General features: G+C 43.1%; 1 pseudogene; it reads left to right on the forward strand.

Moving 5' to 3' along the window:
• The first annotated feature begins 10,939 nt into the window (after window positions 1–10,939).
• Window positions 10,940–16,834, forward strand: LOC123145720 (uncharacterized; annotated as a pseudogene).
• The last annotated feature ends 950 nt before the right edge of the window (window positions 16,835–17,784 follow it).

Here is a 17,784-nt window from a genome sequence, read left to right on the forward strand (position 1 = left end):
ATGGGCTTTAATATGCTCTTTTATATTATTTTTGGGACTAACCTATTAACCGGAGGCCCAGTGCCAGTTTCTATTTTTTTGCCCAGTTTTAGAGTTTTGCAGAAAAGGAATACCAAACGGAGTCCAAACGGAATGAAACCTTCGCGATGATCTTTCTTGGACCGAAAGCAAACCAGAAGACTTGGAGTTGAAGTCTGGAACTCTGCGAGGCGGCCACGAGGCAGGAGGGCGCACCCCCCACCCTTGTGGGCCCCACGAAGCTCCACCGACGTACTTCTTTCACCTATATATACCCTTATACCCTAGAAACATCAGGGGGAGTCACGAAACCACTTTTCCACCGCCGCAACCTTCTGTACCCGTGAGATCCCATCTTGGGGCCTTTTCCGGCGATCTGCCAGAGGGGGAATCGGTCACGGAGGGTATCTACATCAACACCATTGCCTCTCCGATGAAGCGTGAGTAGTTTACCACAAACCTTCGGGTCCATAGTTATTAGCTAGATGGCTTCTTCTCTCTCTTTGATTCTCAATACAAAGTTCTCCTCGATGTTCTTGGAGATCTATTCGATGTAATACCCTTTTACGGTGTGTTTGCCGGGATCCGATGAATTGTGGGTTTTTGAACAAGATTATCTATGAATATTATTTGGTTCTTCTCTGAATTCTTATATGCATGATTTGATATCTTTGCAAGTCTCTTCGAAATATCGGTTTAGTTTGGCCTACTATATTGATCATTCTTGTAATGGGAGAAGTGCTTAGCTTTGGGTTCAATCTTGCGGTGTCCTTTCCCAGTGACAGTAGGGGCAGCAAGGCACGTATTGTATTGTTGCCATTGAGGATAAAAAGATGGGGTTTATATCATATTGCTTGAGTTTATCCCTCTACATCATGTCATCTTGCTTAATGCGTTACTCTGTTCTTATGAACTTAATACTCTAGATGCATGCTGGATAGCGGTCGATGTGTGGAGTAATAGTAGTAGATGCAGAATCGTTTCAGTCTACTTGACACGGACGTGATGCCTATATTCATGATCATTGCCTAGATATTCTCATAACTATGTGCTTTTCTATCAATTGCTCGGCAGTAATTTGTTCACCCACCATAATACATGCTATCTTGAGAGAAGCCACTAGTGAAACCTATGGCCCCCGGGTCTCTTTTCTTATTATATTGCATCTCTTTTATTTACATCGCATCTCGTTTACTATTTTGCAATCTTTACTTTCCAATCTATACAACAAAAATACCAAAAATATTTACTTTACTATCTTTATTAGATCTCACTTTTGCGAGTGACCGTGAAGGGATTGACAACACCTTTATCGCGTTGGTTGCAAGGTTCTTGATTGTTGTGCAGGTACTAGGTGACTTGAGCATTGTCTCCTACTGGATTGATACCTTGGTTCTCAAAACTGAGGGAAATACTTACGCTACTTTGCTGCATCACCCTTTCCTCTTCAAGGGAAAACCAACGCATGCTCAAGAGGTAGCACTCTGACTATGAGATTATGCAACTCCCGAATACCGGAGGAACACCTTGTGTGCTATCAAACGTCACAACATAACTAGGTGATTATAAAGATGCTCTACAGGTGTCTCCGATGGTGTTTGTTGAGTTGGCATAGATCGAGATTAGGATTTGTCACTCCGAGTATCGGGGGGTATCTCTGGGCCCTCTCGGTAATGCACATCACTATAAGCCTTGCAAGCAATGTAACTAATGAGTTAGTTACGGGATGACGCATTACGGAATGAGTAAAGAGACTTGCTGGTAACGAGATTGAACTAGGTATGATGATACCGACGATCGAATCTCGGGCAAGTAACATACCGATGACAAAGGGAATGACGTATGTTGTTATGCGGCTTGACCGACAAAGATCTTCGTAGAATATGTAGGAGCCAATATGAGCATCCAGGTTCCGCTATTGGTTATTGACCGGAGATATGTCTCGGTCATGTCTACATAGTTCTCGAACCAGTAGGGTCCGCGCGCTTAACGTTCGATGATGATTTGTATTATGAGTTATGTGTTTTGGTGACCAAAGTTTGTTCGGAGTCCCGGATGAAATCACGGACATAACGAGGAGTCTCGAAATGGTCGAGAGGTAAAGATTGATATATTGGAAGGTTATATACTGACACCAGAATGGTTCCGAACAAGATCGGGGATTTTTTGGAGTACCGGGAGGTTACCGGAACCCCCCGGGAAAGTTAATGGGCCTATTGGGCCATAGTGGAGAGAGGGAGGCTGCCACAGGAGGTGGCGCTCCCCCCCCCCAAGCCCAATCCAAATTGGACAAGGGGTTGGGGGGCGCGGCCCCCCTTTCCTTCTCCCTCTCCCTCCTTTCCCCTTTCCCCTCTCCGTTAGATGGAAGGAGGGGGTGAATCCTACTAGGAACGGAGTCCTAGTAGGACTCCCCCCTCTTGGCGCCACCCCCTGGGCCGGCCTCCTCCTCCCCCCCTCCTTTATATACCTGGGCAGGGAGGCACCCCAAAGACACAACAGTTGTTTCTGAGCCGTGTGTGGTGCCCCCTCCACAGTTTACCACCTCGGTCATATTGTCGTAGTGCTTAGACGAAGCCCTGCGCAGATCGCATCACCAACACCGTCGCCACGCCGTCGTGATGACGGAACTCTCCCTCGACCCTCTACTGGATCAAGAGCTCGAGGGATGTCATCGTGCTGAATGTGTGCTGAACATGGAGGTGCCGTACGTTCGGAACTTGGATCGGTTGGATCGTGAAGACGTTCGACTATATCAACCGTGTTAACTAAACGCTTCCGCTTTCGGTCTACGAGGGTACGTGGACACACTCTCCCCTCTCGTTGCTATGCATCTCCTAGATAGATCTTGCGTGATCGTAGGAATTTTTTTGAATTACTACGTTCCCCAACAATTTTTATTTTATTGTGGCATATATTTGGTTCATCTTTTCTTCTTTTGAGGAGAAGCACATTACAATGACGATCAATACACTTTTTGCCATACTTCAGCTGAATGTTCTAAGCATGAGAGAAACTATAAATGATGATCTCACAGTGTACCAGTATTACAAAATCTAACATAGCATATGTCAATGATGAAATATGATAATTGGTGCCAAATAATATGAAGCTAGCTATATGATCATATAAAGCATATGACAACAAAGAACATGTCTCTAGTCATGTAACATATGCGAAATGATGATGATTGCAGTGCATGGAAATATGCCCAGAATGACTATGGAAAAGCCATGATATGTATGTATGGTGAACATTTATAGTAAGATATTTGGGTTAAGATCTCTGTTGGGCGGACTAGATAAGTATGCACCATGCATCAATGGAAGAGTGGCCAATGCTGAGTGTCGAAGCGGCTATCAACATTGAAGAGTCAAATATGCCCGTAGATGTCGGCCGGGTGAGTAGAGGACTAGCAGTTTTTTCAACTTTTCTTGGTTGATTTTGGAGGGATTGAAAAATTATGTGTCCTCTATAAGTTCATCTAAATGATACACCATGCATGATGATCTAACACAAGAAAGCAAGCTGCACAAGGGACAACTACCAAACAACTAAATGAAATAACAACAAATGTTGCAAATGAATATATGTAAACCAGAGTTCACACTGGGGGCGTTCTAATCTCGAGGTGGAGCACTATGAATGCCCTCATGACAATGGATGTCTCACCTAGGTATTTGAGAGCCTCTGTCAATGAATGTACGAGCTCCCTTCACTAGCGGTAGTTCCTCACGCAAACTCCAAACTATCACAAACTTTCCCAGAGCACAAGTCCACAACTCAAAAGCTCCTTGGTGACACAGTTGTCTAGAGTTCCCCACAAACCCAAGATTAAAAATATGCACAAGGGGACTAGCGAGGAATGTATCTCAACGTTTGGTTTGGTGAAATTGTAGATCCGATTCTCCTCTAGCATTGCCTAAATTTGTGGAAAGGCTGAAGAATTGGGTAGGTTGATCTAAAGCTTTCAAGTTTTAAACATTGATTAGGAAAGATGTAGAGTCGTCACCTTCCCCGTGGGGAAGAAGGCAGGCTTACATAGGCCCCGCTAAAATATAACAGTTACAATCACGTGCTACACTGCCTGAGCTTTCGGTATGGCTCCGAGTGCCATTTGGGCGAGATCAAAACCTCTCTCGCCTCATTGGGAGGAGGCCCAAACTTTGGCCGGAGGCATTTAAGTTTTTTGAAGGCGAACTCTACTTGGGTCGGCCAAGTATTGATTGTTTCTTCTTTACCATTTTTCATTTTCTTTTTATACCTTTCATTTTATTATTATTTGTTACTATATTCTTTTTCATTTAGTTCTTTATTTTTTTAATTTTTATTTTATCACGTTAATTTTCCTATTTGCTACTGTCATTTTATTTTGTATTTTGCACATAAATTTTTTTCTTTAGTATGTAGAGTTTTAAGTCCATGAACATTTAATAAGTACATGGAGCATTTCCATTTTGGAGAGATGGTAATGTTTTATACATAGAAAATTTTTTGTTCCAAAATACAAAACATCTCTTTGACAGATACAAACATTTATTTAGATTGCCTTGAAGATTTTTCTTTGACATGTTTGAATACCTACAACGAAAATTGAAGAATATTTTTAAAGCACTTTTTTGGTGGTTTGTAAAAACATTTTTTTATTAGTCGCATCATCGTTTTAGTTAGTATAGATGAACAAATCCCTAAGTTATGTGAACAAAATTTAAAACTAGATCAAATACATTTTCAACCTGTTTCTCTATACAGTTTTAATAAAATTAAAATTATTTCAAACACCATTTTTGAGTGTTAAAAGCATAAAGAAATATATTTTACAAATATTACTGAACATATTTTGTCAACAGTTCGGGCCATTATCCGGCTCATTTTGAATCCAAATAGGTGTACGCGAAGCTCCAAGGGGCCATGGGGGTATCTTTTTTAGCGTAACACAGTGCTTGGATTTGTCAGTACAAAGTGCACCCTCACCTATTCTGGGTCGGACCAAGTTTTGCTTTTGTCCTTTTAATTTTCTTTTCTACTACGTTTTTATATGTTTCTTTTTTTTTCAAGTTTCCTTCTTTAGTTCTTTTTCCAGTTTTTATAAATTTTCCCTTTTGGACTCGAATGTTTTCAAAGTGTATGAGCATATATTCAGACACGCATGAACATGTTTACAAAAATGCATGAACTTTTTATATTCATGTTGTATGCATGAATATTTTTAAAACACAAGATGAATAGTTAAATTTATATTTTATATACATGAACAATTATATCAAGCACACTTTTTTCTTTTTGTAGTATATTTTTTTTTGCGAAATTGCAGTAGATGTTTATACTTATTTTCTGTAATATATTTTCCAAAAAATATGTTAAATGAAATATAATTTATTAAAAATATAAAATATAAAACTAAATGGCTGGTATCATGTCCAGCCCTTATAGTGGGTAGTTAAGGCAATTTAGCGATGAGCCTCCATAAGTCATAAATCCTATTCATCGCTCCTTACTTTGTATTGTCGTTATATTGCACAAGGATGGCTATACATGGCCAACCAATGTTCGTGCTTTCCTTCATTATTATTATTTCTCGTTTTTCGTTTCTCATTTTTCTCTCCATTTTGTTCTGCTTCCTTTAAAAATAACCATTTTTGTTATTTTCTATCTTTACTTAGTATGTGTATATTTGTTTTAGAAACATACTTGTTAAAGTATATGAACATATAATTGTGCATGAGTATTTTTTTCCTAAATACGTAAATATATTTTGCAATATATTATTTCTGTGTTTTAACACAAATACATTTCACTTATAAATGGGAACATTTATTAAGCATGGGACTGACCTTTTTGGGGAATATATGAACATTTTAATTTTTTGCAGCATAGATATTATTATTTTGGATTTGATATTAATAATTTAATTTAAAAATATATTGAATTAATCATAATCAGAATAAAAATAAAGAAATAAAAATTGTGAAAATACTGAGCGTGCGACATTTTGTCGGACATCTCTGTAATGTTTTTGCAATTCTGTAGTAAGCTGGAGTATCATATTCGTTTTGGGCATTGTTTGTTTCGCTTGTCTTTGCTCAGATGGCGATGCCTGCTGGCTGCTGGGAGGCAAAGCCGATGGAGGGAGGTCGAGCACCACCATCCACCGGCCTTGCGGATTCGGGTGATTACTTCACCAGTTATTAGCTGGAATCGCACAGGAAACATTCGTACTATGAGGCGCCCTCAAAGACAAAGCATTCGTGTGTGTGTGTGCGTTGTCAAAAGGACGGTCTTCATATTTATTATGGAGTGCACTTCAAAATATCATAGTAGTTTGGAGAGGCAACACTCAAACTCAGAGTCTCTATATGTGTCACCTTCATAATTGTGGGATCCACTCGCCAATGGAACGTCTATCTTTCTCCAACCTCCCCGTAATCGCACGTGAGATGGCGAGCCACCCGAAGTTTCCATGCCATCACACGTACCTGTCAAATGAAAGGCGCTTCAAGAGGCAGCCCCGAGACGCCAAATATGATGATTTTTGACGGTTCAGACGGCTTTGCTAAAATAGCTCGTGCGTGCGTGCGCGTGTGTAACTAAGGGCATTATCTCGTTTCAAAAAAAAAAACTAAGGGCATTACTGGATGGCGCCATCAACACACCACGCTAAGCTACGGCTTGCCACAAGTGTCACGCACAAATTGTCCGCCACACTTTTAGCCCAGAAAAGTGTAGAATGGTATTATTATAATTTGATTTGGTGAGTTAAGGTGTAGCAACATGCAAACGATTCTGCGAAAGATTTGGCACACCATGTATAAGGCTCGGCAACCTGAGCTATGATCCCTAGAGCGGTGGCGAGGGGCGGGAGATGGCGGGATCTGACCTCTCGTGTCTAGCAGCTATGACGGTGAGGCTTGCAGCGCTGAGACGGAGGTGGGGGTCTTCCTTGCGGGGACCTGAACATGATGGCGGCAGCTAGTCTTGGCCGGTGGTTCCGCGTTCGGCGGCATCAGTGACTGGCAGGTGGCAGAGGTGGGGATGGCCCCCTGTAGTGGCAGATTGAGTCTTGGCTTCACAACGTGCTTAGCGATCGATGACAACACATCGGTGGAGGCTTGGTGGTTAGCCAGGTCTGGGCGGTGGAGTGCGTACCAACAGGAGAGAGCCATACCTCATTGCCTCTGGTCCATGACCGAAGCCGGCAACAACGACATCTACAGATGGTGTGTCCTTCATGAAGGCGTTGTTGTGTTTGTGCGCCTCTCCTCCCATGTGTGCTCCAAGGAAGACCTCGGATCCAGATCCTAGAGCAAAAGATGGCGATGTCTCTTGTGTCATTCACCTCCTTGGAGACTTCTTCTTGAAGCTGACAAGCTGAAGAGACCAATGGATGGCGGTTTGTTCGTGTTTGTGACGTTTGTGATGTGTGGCGACGACAAGGCTTGTGAGTGGTGCTAGGTCACGAGTTATCCTTTTGAAGCAGTTGTTTCAGTGTGTCTATGTTGTTTCTCACCATGATGCGATGAATTCCAAGTTTTGGGATGGTGTCACTGCAACAACAATGACTAGCGAAGGGTGGTTTGGATGGCGACCTTCATCGGTTGGTGCATTGGATGAGGTCAGCGCAAGGATTGCATTTTTCTCCTGCGAGGCTCATCGGCAAAATCGGAGATGCCTGGTCCTCGACGCTTTTGGGCGTCTGTTTAGCATAGGACGACATGATTCTCATGTGTCGTTTGTTTGGAGGGGTCTTGGGTGAAGTTAGAGACGCTTGCTCGGGAAGAAGTGATGAAGATGACACTGTGGGCAACCTCAACAGCGTCCTCTCCACATCAGTGTGTGTTTGCGTCTTGTGGGTAGGCAGGTCGGCTGGGTGCCCTTTCTTCCGTGTATGCTGCAATGGCTTTCACCGGGTTTTCTGCAAATTAACCAGGCAACTCTCTTCTACTTTTTAATGAATCGAAATCCTAAAGGGATACAACTTAAAATAAAGTCTTAAAAGTTGTACCATTGTGCCAAGGATGTTCTTATATAGTATCTATCGTCTTTTGACAAGTCGTACATGATGGAAGGGAGCTGTTTTCAGCACCGAATGCCGTTACCTGATCGCCGATAAGGACGTCGGAACCATTGCCCATTGGTTCCCATAGCTACGCCACTCGACAGTGTCTTCTAGGTGGACCGGCACGTCATGTAAATGTCCCGTGATGCCCACCGCAACATCTCATTACCTAGCCGCAGCCCTTTCCACGCATAAATGGAGCCTAGCTACACCACACCTAACTGTACCACGAGTATCATGAAAGCTAGAAAGGGTATTTCCCGGAGAGAAGAAAGATCAAAGGGGTATCTAAACTTTGATAAAAACAGCAAGTGCCGGGGAGAATAATTCCACTTTGGGAATCCCAGCACGCCTGGCCTTGCACTGCCAGCTTCTCAAGGTGGATAGCATGATCTGATCTCCGGCATGCATGCGCCGCTTTTGGCCGCTCAGGTGGTCCGGGAGCCAGGAGAGAACAAGAATGCCCGATTCGGCGCTCTACTATATTCACATATGGGCTCTCTCCTTTCTCCGGAGAGAGGAGCAAGTTGAAGTAGGCATGTATCGGGTACTTACATGTCAAGAAAAAAGTACGTATCGAGTGGGCATGCATCAGATACACACACACTTTGCGGTAGGTGTTTTTGGCAGGGCACCCTGCGGGGACAGGGCATCTCGTAGGCAGGAGATGAAGAGAACGCCATGGAAACAGCAAAGGAATACTACTAATCAAAGTGCGTGCACACCGCTTTAATAATTCCACCAAATACGACTTGTCAAAACATCTCCATCTTCAGGTTTCTGGATGGTTGTAGCTGCACAAAAAGTGTGGGAAATACTTGTCCTTAAAATGGTTGTACTTAGACTACAACCATTTTGAGGACAAGTATTTCTGGACGGAGGGAGTATTCAACATCATGCCGCCCTGTTGGCTGTTGCTATATATTTTCCACAACTGGTGGTCCAGCTACTTTTTGTTGGTAGAATAGACCCTGGCTTGCCAGCGCGTGGCTCACTTACATAAACGTTGGTATACACGGTGCTGTGGTTCACGTTGCTTCTCCTACGTTACACACACCATGGCATGGATGACCCGATCTTTTTCACGCAGAAAAAGAGTCGCCGGTCCAGTGGAGCCGGCCCCATGCATTTCCAGTAGCAGCTTATTTAGTTTTTTTTTTTAGAAAGATCAGCAGCTTATGATGGAAACCGGTATAAATATCGCGGGCCTACCACACCGTCCATCGAAGGGCCTTCCCGGGCCATAGTAGGCAGCCGCATTGGATGCGCGACCGCAGGCCCTCGGCAGCAACGGTGACTTCATGAATGGTAGCCGGGTCACGGGTGGGCCATGGCTTGACGTTGCCAACAGGAATTTTTGGCAAGTCATGGTGTTTAGTGGATATATATTTTCCTCCCACCCCTAAAAAATATATTACTCTCCCTCTTTGGTTACCATGAGTGGCATGCATGACATCCACAATGCTTCTTGCTATGGGTACATGGGCTTGGACCACTTCTCTTTCTTTTTTATGCAAAAGGATTTTTAGATGGCTATACTGTTTCCTTGATGGTATATATATTCAACAAAATAATTTTATCGATCAAGTAGTATGTGGTATGATTCAGACAGCCGTGTAAGTAAATATATGGACATTTGATTTTCTAATTCGCAATGAATTAACTACACGAAATATAAAAGCTGCCATCATGTTAAGTGTTTTCTATACGACACATGGTCCATGGAGGAGAAGGTCTCACATGGCTTGTCTCTGCTATGAGCATTGCACTCATGAAAAAAACACATTGTAAAACCCATTACGCTATTATGCTTTCACTCGCATCAACTTGTGTTGTTATAAATTTACCTAATACTTCTTCAAACACAAAGTCATTGCTTTTATGACAGTCCTCGTAAACAAAAAGTACACTAAGAACCAAAATATCTTCACGCCACTACATTGTCACTCGCATCAACTTGCATAGTTATCAATTTACATGTCACTTTATTCTCGAGGAAACCAAAATTCTATAGCAACCAAATCATATATCGTCATGATAATGTCTGTCTCTATCACCGTTTAATCTATAGGCCTTCTCGAACAACTATGGCATTTCTATATACCCAAGAATTGGTCCCCTCCTTTGGGCTAAACTATAAAACCATTGCGCTCTTCATAAAAAAAGATAACTCATACGTAACTACGGTAAAAAGTAAACTGAGCAGTAAAAGTCTTCCACGCTACTATGTTGTCACCAGCATCAACTTGCACAGTTAGAAATTCACCCATTACTTTCTCTCGAGCAAACCAACATCATGTTGGAACAACCATACATGGTCATGATAATGTCTGTCGTTATCACGGTTTTATCAGTCCTCACGAATGACAATGATGTAGCATATGCCCATAACCTAGAACTAGGAAACACATCGGTTCCCTCCATGGGTTAAACTATAAAACCACTCCCTTCTCCCCCATACAAAAAACCCAGCTCATGCGCATTGCAAACTTGGAATTTGCTGTGGGGAAAGCCAAACCATTTGCATTTTTCTATTGCCAATGTTCTCTCCCACTTGGGCAGCATAATGCAATAGTGCAAATGGGGCACCAGATGCAGACACACGGAGGCGCACAATAAAATAAGAGCTGAGGGTGCTCCTTGGAACAATGGATAAAAGGGAGAGCCCAAGTGGAGTGACGCGGTCGAGGAGGGGCGTGCGGGGGGCAGACAGAGAGGGAGCGCAAAGGGACGGCGGAGGCAAGCTAGCTTCCCGGGGGCGGACGCACCGAGAGAGGGCGGCGGGAGGGAGGAGGCGCGTGGGAGCCATGCTTCTCCCCTCTTCTTCGTCTTCCTCCTACGATCCCAAAGGTTTTCCCATCTACCTCTAAGGTCTTTTCGATCGTTCCGCCCTCCCGCGTCGTCCTGCTAGATGATTTCGTGGTCGCAGAACGTGAATCTTTCTTCGGCGGTTCTTGGCTGGGAGAATCTTGCATGATATTTATGTGGATTTGGTTTGCATGTCAGTCGGTGGGCATGGATGCAGTTGGGCTTGAGGATCTCCCACTCCCAAACAGTTTTTTTTTTTCGAAAAAGACTCCCAAACAGCTGCTCTGTTAATTTCATAATTTGATGGTGTGTGGATTTGGGCTGGGAGCTGTTCTTGACTTTTCGCCTTGAGCAGCTCCTTGTCTACATGCATGTTCTTGGGAATTGGGATGCCATCATCGCCATTAATTATGGCTTGGCCGGCTAATAATTGACCCCCTGCCTTTTGTTTACTACTAGAGGTAGCATAAACAGTTAACAACCTTGCCCCATACCTACGCCCTGCGCTGGTTCCTCTGTTTGTGTTAATTTAGCCTTGTCATTTCACTAACCATAGTATAACTAGAAGAAATTGCATGCTAGCTGTTCCTGATGACACTTGGTGAGAGCTGAAAAAGACATGAACAGACAGCATTGTGATGTCGTTCTCGACCTTCAGTTGGTTAGCATCAGAAATATCAAGCTAGTAAATAATTTGGTTGATAACTCGATTTATCTGGTCTGGATGTGTAGGATCATTACTGTTGATTCATTTCGTTATCTGGCATTCTGCAATAATGCAGCGTCCCATTCTTTCATCAGGTGACTCCTTTGGGAAATCGGTTGACGATCATATGAGGTCAACTTTGACTTTTGGTGATAAGCATTCTGTATTTGCAAGTCAAAACACTGACTATGGCCACCCAATGGTAAGCTCTGCCTCTCATGACGAACTGAACTTCGTTTAGGAAACACCAAAAGAGATTCAGTCATGTTCTTTGATTCCGCGGTGTGTGACTGATAACATATTTCCACATATCATCCAGGCTTGCATTTCATACCCATTCAATGATTCTGGTTCTGTTTGGGCGGCCTATGGGTCACGGGCTATGGTATGTCTTTCAAACATGTTTTTGCACGCTATCAAGTTGTCGACTCCGGTTATATTTTAATTCACCGCTGAGGGAGCTTATAAGCCTATAACATTTTAATCAGCGCATATAGTAATCTGAAGACATGCTGAGTGGAATCCCTTATCATCCTTTCAACAGTCCATCTTGCAATGATATCATGCATGTAGAAGGTTAAAATGGGTTAGTAGTTTGCATTTTTCCATATAAATATTTTTCAAGTGAGACGGCCTGGTTTAATCTAACATAAACATGTGTGAGTTATAATCTGTTCATCTAACATAAGATTTGGGGACCAACCTCTCCCCCGGTGATTCCTAGCAAAAATCGTCTTAACTCAAGCATGAATGGGTGTTAAACATAGTCCACGCATACTAAAAATCACCAGTATACTGTAAACTCTAATGGCAGGTTTTATTTGTAAGCAAGATACTAATGAGAATGCACAATTTTTTTCCATTTACATTAACTTGTATTTTTCCCTTGATAAAACTGCTGTTTTATGGTTATGAGCAATTACAGTTGGTTCGAAAAATGTGCTGGTGGGTCTGATTCTTGAATTCTCTATTGATCACTATTTTCTACTAGGCCGTGATGAGAATATCGTGTTATGGTCTAGATATCATTAGTTTGCATGAACCAGATTTCAATTTCTTTCTCATCCGCATACCCACTAGTTTTATAAACCCAGTCCTCCGTTGCCTTAGGCTGTTCTTCCTTATGCGTTAAACAATGTCATGTGCTTCTGATTTGTGTGAACTCTCGTGGCTTTGTAAAGGCTATGTGCATCTAGTTATGTAGAGGCCGGATGCATGTGGTACCAGCTTGTAGGTAATTCCTAGGTTTTCAGAGCAGTGGTAATTGCTCTGGAAGGCCGGTTGGTGCTTCCTGGGCCAAACCTTGCTTTCGTAATCACATATTTATGGCTCCACCAGTAGTGTAGTGTACCTGCAACTCCCTGAGACGCATGTGGTGTCCTGTTAGTCACTAGGTATAGTTAGAGAAAGTGAATACGTGACCCGTCCTGCCCCTGTATAGTGATCAGCCAGATCTGCATATATTGCTGCTGCGGTTCTGTTATTGCAATCATGTACAGCCTGAGTACCAATAGTATTGTGCAGTGCTACCTTGTCATATGGTACGGAAGATGCCTTTAACCATTCTCCTAGGTTGGTACTATATCAGCACCTAGACAGGCAAAGATAATCGGCAAGGCCATATGTAAATCATAATTATTGACACTACATGAGGCATTCCTATGTACATTTTTCAATTTTTCATGGATCTTGACTGACCAGTTGTACATGGAACAGTTCCAGCCCCTCATGGCGGAAGGAGGGGCATCTGCGACCGCAAGAGTTCCATTGCCTGTCGAATTAGCAGCGGATGAGCCCATATTTGTCAATCCCAAACAATATAATGGGATTCTCCGGCGAAGGCAGCTGCGCGCCAAGTTAGAGGCCCAGAATAAACTCACAAAAAACAGAAAGGTTCTTGCCGCTTGTCCTTTGTTTACTTTACCGTTGTTAATTACTTCCTCCGTCCCATAATATAAGAGCGTTTTTAACATTACTCTAGTGTAAAAAACGCTCTTATATTTCTTGCCTCTCGCAACTTAAGAAGCTCATATAGTGCCTAGAGAGAAGGTGGGTGCAGCCACTAGTTTCCCATAGTGCCTATGGTTATGTGAAATGTAAACTTTTTGTATTTCTATGAAAATAACATAACATTTGTATCGCTGCTCGTTTCTGGTTGGCCTGACTTTGAACGCAATCTCCATCTGCAGCCCTACCTCCACGAGTCTCGCCATCTTCACGCGATGAAGCGGGCAAGAGGTTCCGGGGGACGTTTCCTCAATTCCAAACAGCTGAAGCAGCAGCAGCAGCAGTCTGGCAGTGCATGCACGAAGGCCATTGCGGATGGCGCGAATTCCTTGGGTTCAACCCATCTACGGCTAGGCAGCGGCGCAGCCGGAGACCGAAGCAACTCGGCGTCCAAGGCGATGTCCTCCCAAGAGAACAGCAAGAGAGTCGCCGCCCCGGCTCCCGCCTTCACCATGATTCAAGCGGCGCGCAAAGACGACGACTTCTTCCACCATCACGGCCACCATCTCAGCTTCTCCGACCACTTCGGCCAGTCGAGCGACCGGTATACGTAACAAGGGGTCCTCTGTGCCCCGGTGTGGTCTGGCAACTCATCCTTGGCTTTATTTCTGGCGTGTTAGGGTTTCAGAGATAGTGTATCTCATAGTACTACTGTTGTACTGCTTTGCACCCACATAGTTCTCTGCTTGATGTTCGGCATGCAAATGTTGGTGTACTGGTGCGTTGGGACAAAAGTTTGATGTGTTTACATGACAATTGGTCGCGGAACTCATCTTGTGTTCTGCTCGACTCTAATGTGTGTGCTCACATGTGAATTCCGTAAATGCTGTGTAATCATAAAATTTCAGCAGTTGTATATACGGTGAACGTGATGTGCCACGACGCCTCTTCACACAGCTGCCTCCGGTCCGCGCCTCCCTTAGGGCCATGGGGGCGCGGTGGATCCCGGCCCTTCCTGGCGGGAGGGCTTTGTTTTAGATGTTTCAGATGTGTCTGGGTTTGTACACTATGGCATTAATTACTATTGGTACCATTCCCATATTTACTTGTGCTTCAGTTGCTATATTATTTACTTCTACATTTGTACAAAGTGCAAATTTTATATTAAGTCTATGCAATAATTGACACCCTACCAATTAAAAGGTACTAATATTATGCATGAAAAGACTTGGTCATATATTAAAAGGTACTAATATTACTGGCGGGAGGGCTTTGTTTTAAATAAAGGGAATGACAAAGGGGGCACATAACCGTGTAATCACTAACTGATCTACGTAGTTTGATCTTTTATGCTGGAGATAAAGGGGGCACATAGCACGAGAAATTGGACGGGACAGTTTTGAAGCGAGATATCAGGTTTGTATCCTGCCTAGGAAGGCTAGACGGCGGCGGCTCTCTGAAAATTGAATAAAGTTCTCCCGGCTAGCCCCCGTCTCGATGTTGCATTTAGCATCATGAGTGAACGTGTGGAGGTTGTCTTCGGTAGATCTGTCTTTAGCGGATTTGCTCGGATTTGGTCGTCGATCATCTACGTTTATGTGTTTTCATCGACGGCGGTTGTTGTTCTGGTACGCTGGTTCTATGGGGCCTTAACACTACGACTTCCCGACTGTCTACTACAACAAGTTTTGTCCGGTTTCAGCGAGGGAGGGGCGATGATGACGGCGCGTCTTCGGCTCGCTTCAGTGTTTGTAGTCGTCACTAGGTGGTCTACGATTCTGGATGTACATTTTATTATTTATGGTGTTCGTTGTGCTGTCATAATTGAAGATGAATAGATCGAATTTTTTTAAAAATTATATAAATACGTTAAATGTACGTACTGACGAGTAAATTTGCTGCAAGCTGCAAGCCATGATGGGTACACTGACTAGTTCTAGTTTGTAGTTTAGTAAGTTACTAGAAGGGTTGTGCGTGCTTTACTGTGTTGTTTCCTTTTCGAGATTTCATAATCTTTTTATTTGGTCTGGTGCATGAGGAAGATGATGGTGTATTTTTTTATTTTTTTATAATGCATTGTTTTGGTGGGCCTTTTCTAGATGTGTGATTTTGTGTTATCTGCCAATCAACCCACATATATGTGGGAAAGTTTCTTACGCTGGCAATCATATGTACAATATTGGTACTACAGTCTCGCATGTTGATGATTATTTTTTGCCAGGCGATGAGAGGTTGCATGTGACTCATGTGCTTTTATAGGCTGGCTGTTGCTGATTGATTTAAGAAATCATTGACTCGGTCAAAATCATGAACCAAATTCGAAATTGGAGATGTATCAAAATTGTTGACCCAATCAAAATTATGAGCGAGACCTGAAATTGAACACCTACATGGAATAAAAACTATGAACCAAACCCAAAATAACCTCAATCAGAATCATTGAACCAGTCAAAATCCTGAGTCTAATCCAAAATGGAACACCTCAATTGAGTGCTAGAGCTCCAAAATAGGGAGCATAATGTATTTATAGATGTACTCATCGTTGTAGCAAAACGTTAATAAGGGCATGTTTAGTTGCCTTCGGCTCTCCCAAACATGCCAATTGGATGCAAGAAAATACTATTTGGTTGCGTATAGGAGAGCCTGGCCAGCACGAGCATGAAGCTTAAAGTAGCCCAGAGGCTTACTCGCTATGAACAATCGAATCGACCGTTTGCAGTGAGCCAGGCTGAATCGGTGGCATGCACGATGATGCAGAGGAAATCGGCATGGAGATGGCAGGAGACCAAAATTTGCCCCCCCCCCCCCCCCGCCTTTTACTTGCTGACCTCTAGCGGTAGAACAAATCAAACCTCAGTTCTTCGCACTGGTGACGTCAGCGATTCAGATCCGCGGATGCAGCGAAGACAGGGAGTTAAATCTCTGGAACAAGGACCTGCTTGTCCCCTTCATCTCCGTCTTGTTTACTTCATCTCCGGGTGGGCGAGTTATCGGTTGCAATGGAGGTAAGTAGCATACCACCACCCTCCACCGTTAGGCAGGTTCTAGGATTGGTTTTGCCAGTACTTCCTGCAACAACGATTTCACTAGGGTGAATAGATGAAGCTGGTAGTTCAGGCATCGACACTCATAGATGTGTTTTAGGCATGAGTCATTTTGATACACAAGAGAGCGATTCGTCGCATTGAAAAGATTGTGACCTGTATTACCTATTGTTAGCCCGAGACAAAGAGAGGATGTTTAATCTAAACTACATCTATATGGGCTATGACGTAGAGGTCGTGAACATGCTTCAAATGTGAAGATCACGTTTTGCCAAGCTTGTTGACACATTTAGGGAAAGAGACCGGTTTGCTACAAAATAGTATCCACACCACTATGGAAGAGAAAGTAGTAATGTTCCTTCACGTAGTGGATTATAACCAGAGGTTTAGAGTGATTAATGAAGGAAATATGCTCTAGAGGCAATAATAAAGTTATTATTTATTTCCTTATTTCATGATAAATGTTTATTATTCATGCTAGAATTGTATTAACCGGAAACTTAGTACATGTGTGGATACATTGACAAACAAAGTGTCACTAGTATGCCTCTACTTGACTAGCTCGTTGAATCAAAGATGGTTAAGTTTCCTAGGCATAGACATGAGTTGTCATTTGATTAACGGGATCACATCATTAGGAGAATGATGTGATTGACTTGACCCATTTCGTTAGCTTAGCACTGGATCGTTTAGTTTACTGTTATTGCTTTCTCCATGACTTACACATGTTCCTATGACTATGAGATTATGCAACTCCCGAATACCGGAGGAACACTTTGTGTGCTACCAAACGTCACAACGTAACTGGGTGATTATAAAGGTGCTCTATAGGTGTCTCCGATGGTACTTGTTGAGTTGGCATAGATCAAGATTAGGATTTGTCACTCCGATTGTCGGAGAGGTATCTCTGGGCCAATGAGTTAGTTGCGGGATGATGCACTACGGAACGAGTTAAGAGACTTGCCGGTAACGAGATTGAGCTAGGTATTGAGATACCGACGATCGAATCTCGGGCAAGTAACATACCAATGACAAAGGGAACAACATATGTTGTCATGCGGTTTGACCGATAAAGATCTTCGTAGAATATGTAGGAACCAATATGAGCATCCAGGTTCCGCTATTGGTTATTGACCAGACACGTGTCTCGGTTATGTCTACATAGTTCTCGAACCCGTAGGGTCCGCACGCTTAAAGTTCTGTGACGA

The sequence above is a fragment of the Triticum aestivum genome, chromosome 6D (genome assembly GCF_018294505.1).
Source record: "Triticum aestivum cultivar Chinese Spring chromosome 6D, IWGSC CS RefSeq v2.1, whole genome shotgun sequence".
NCBI classification, from domain to species: Eukaryota; Viridiplantae; Streptophyta; class Magnoliopsida; order Poales; family Poaceae; genus Triticum; species Triticum aestivum.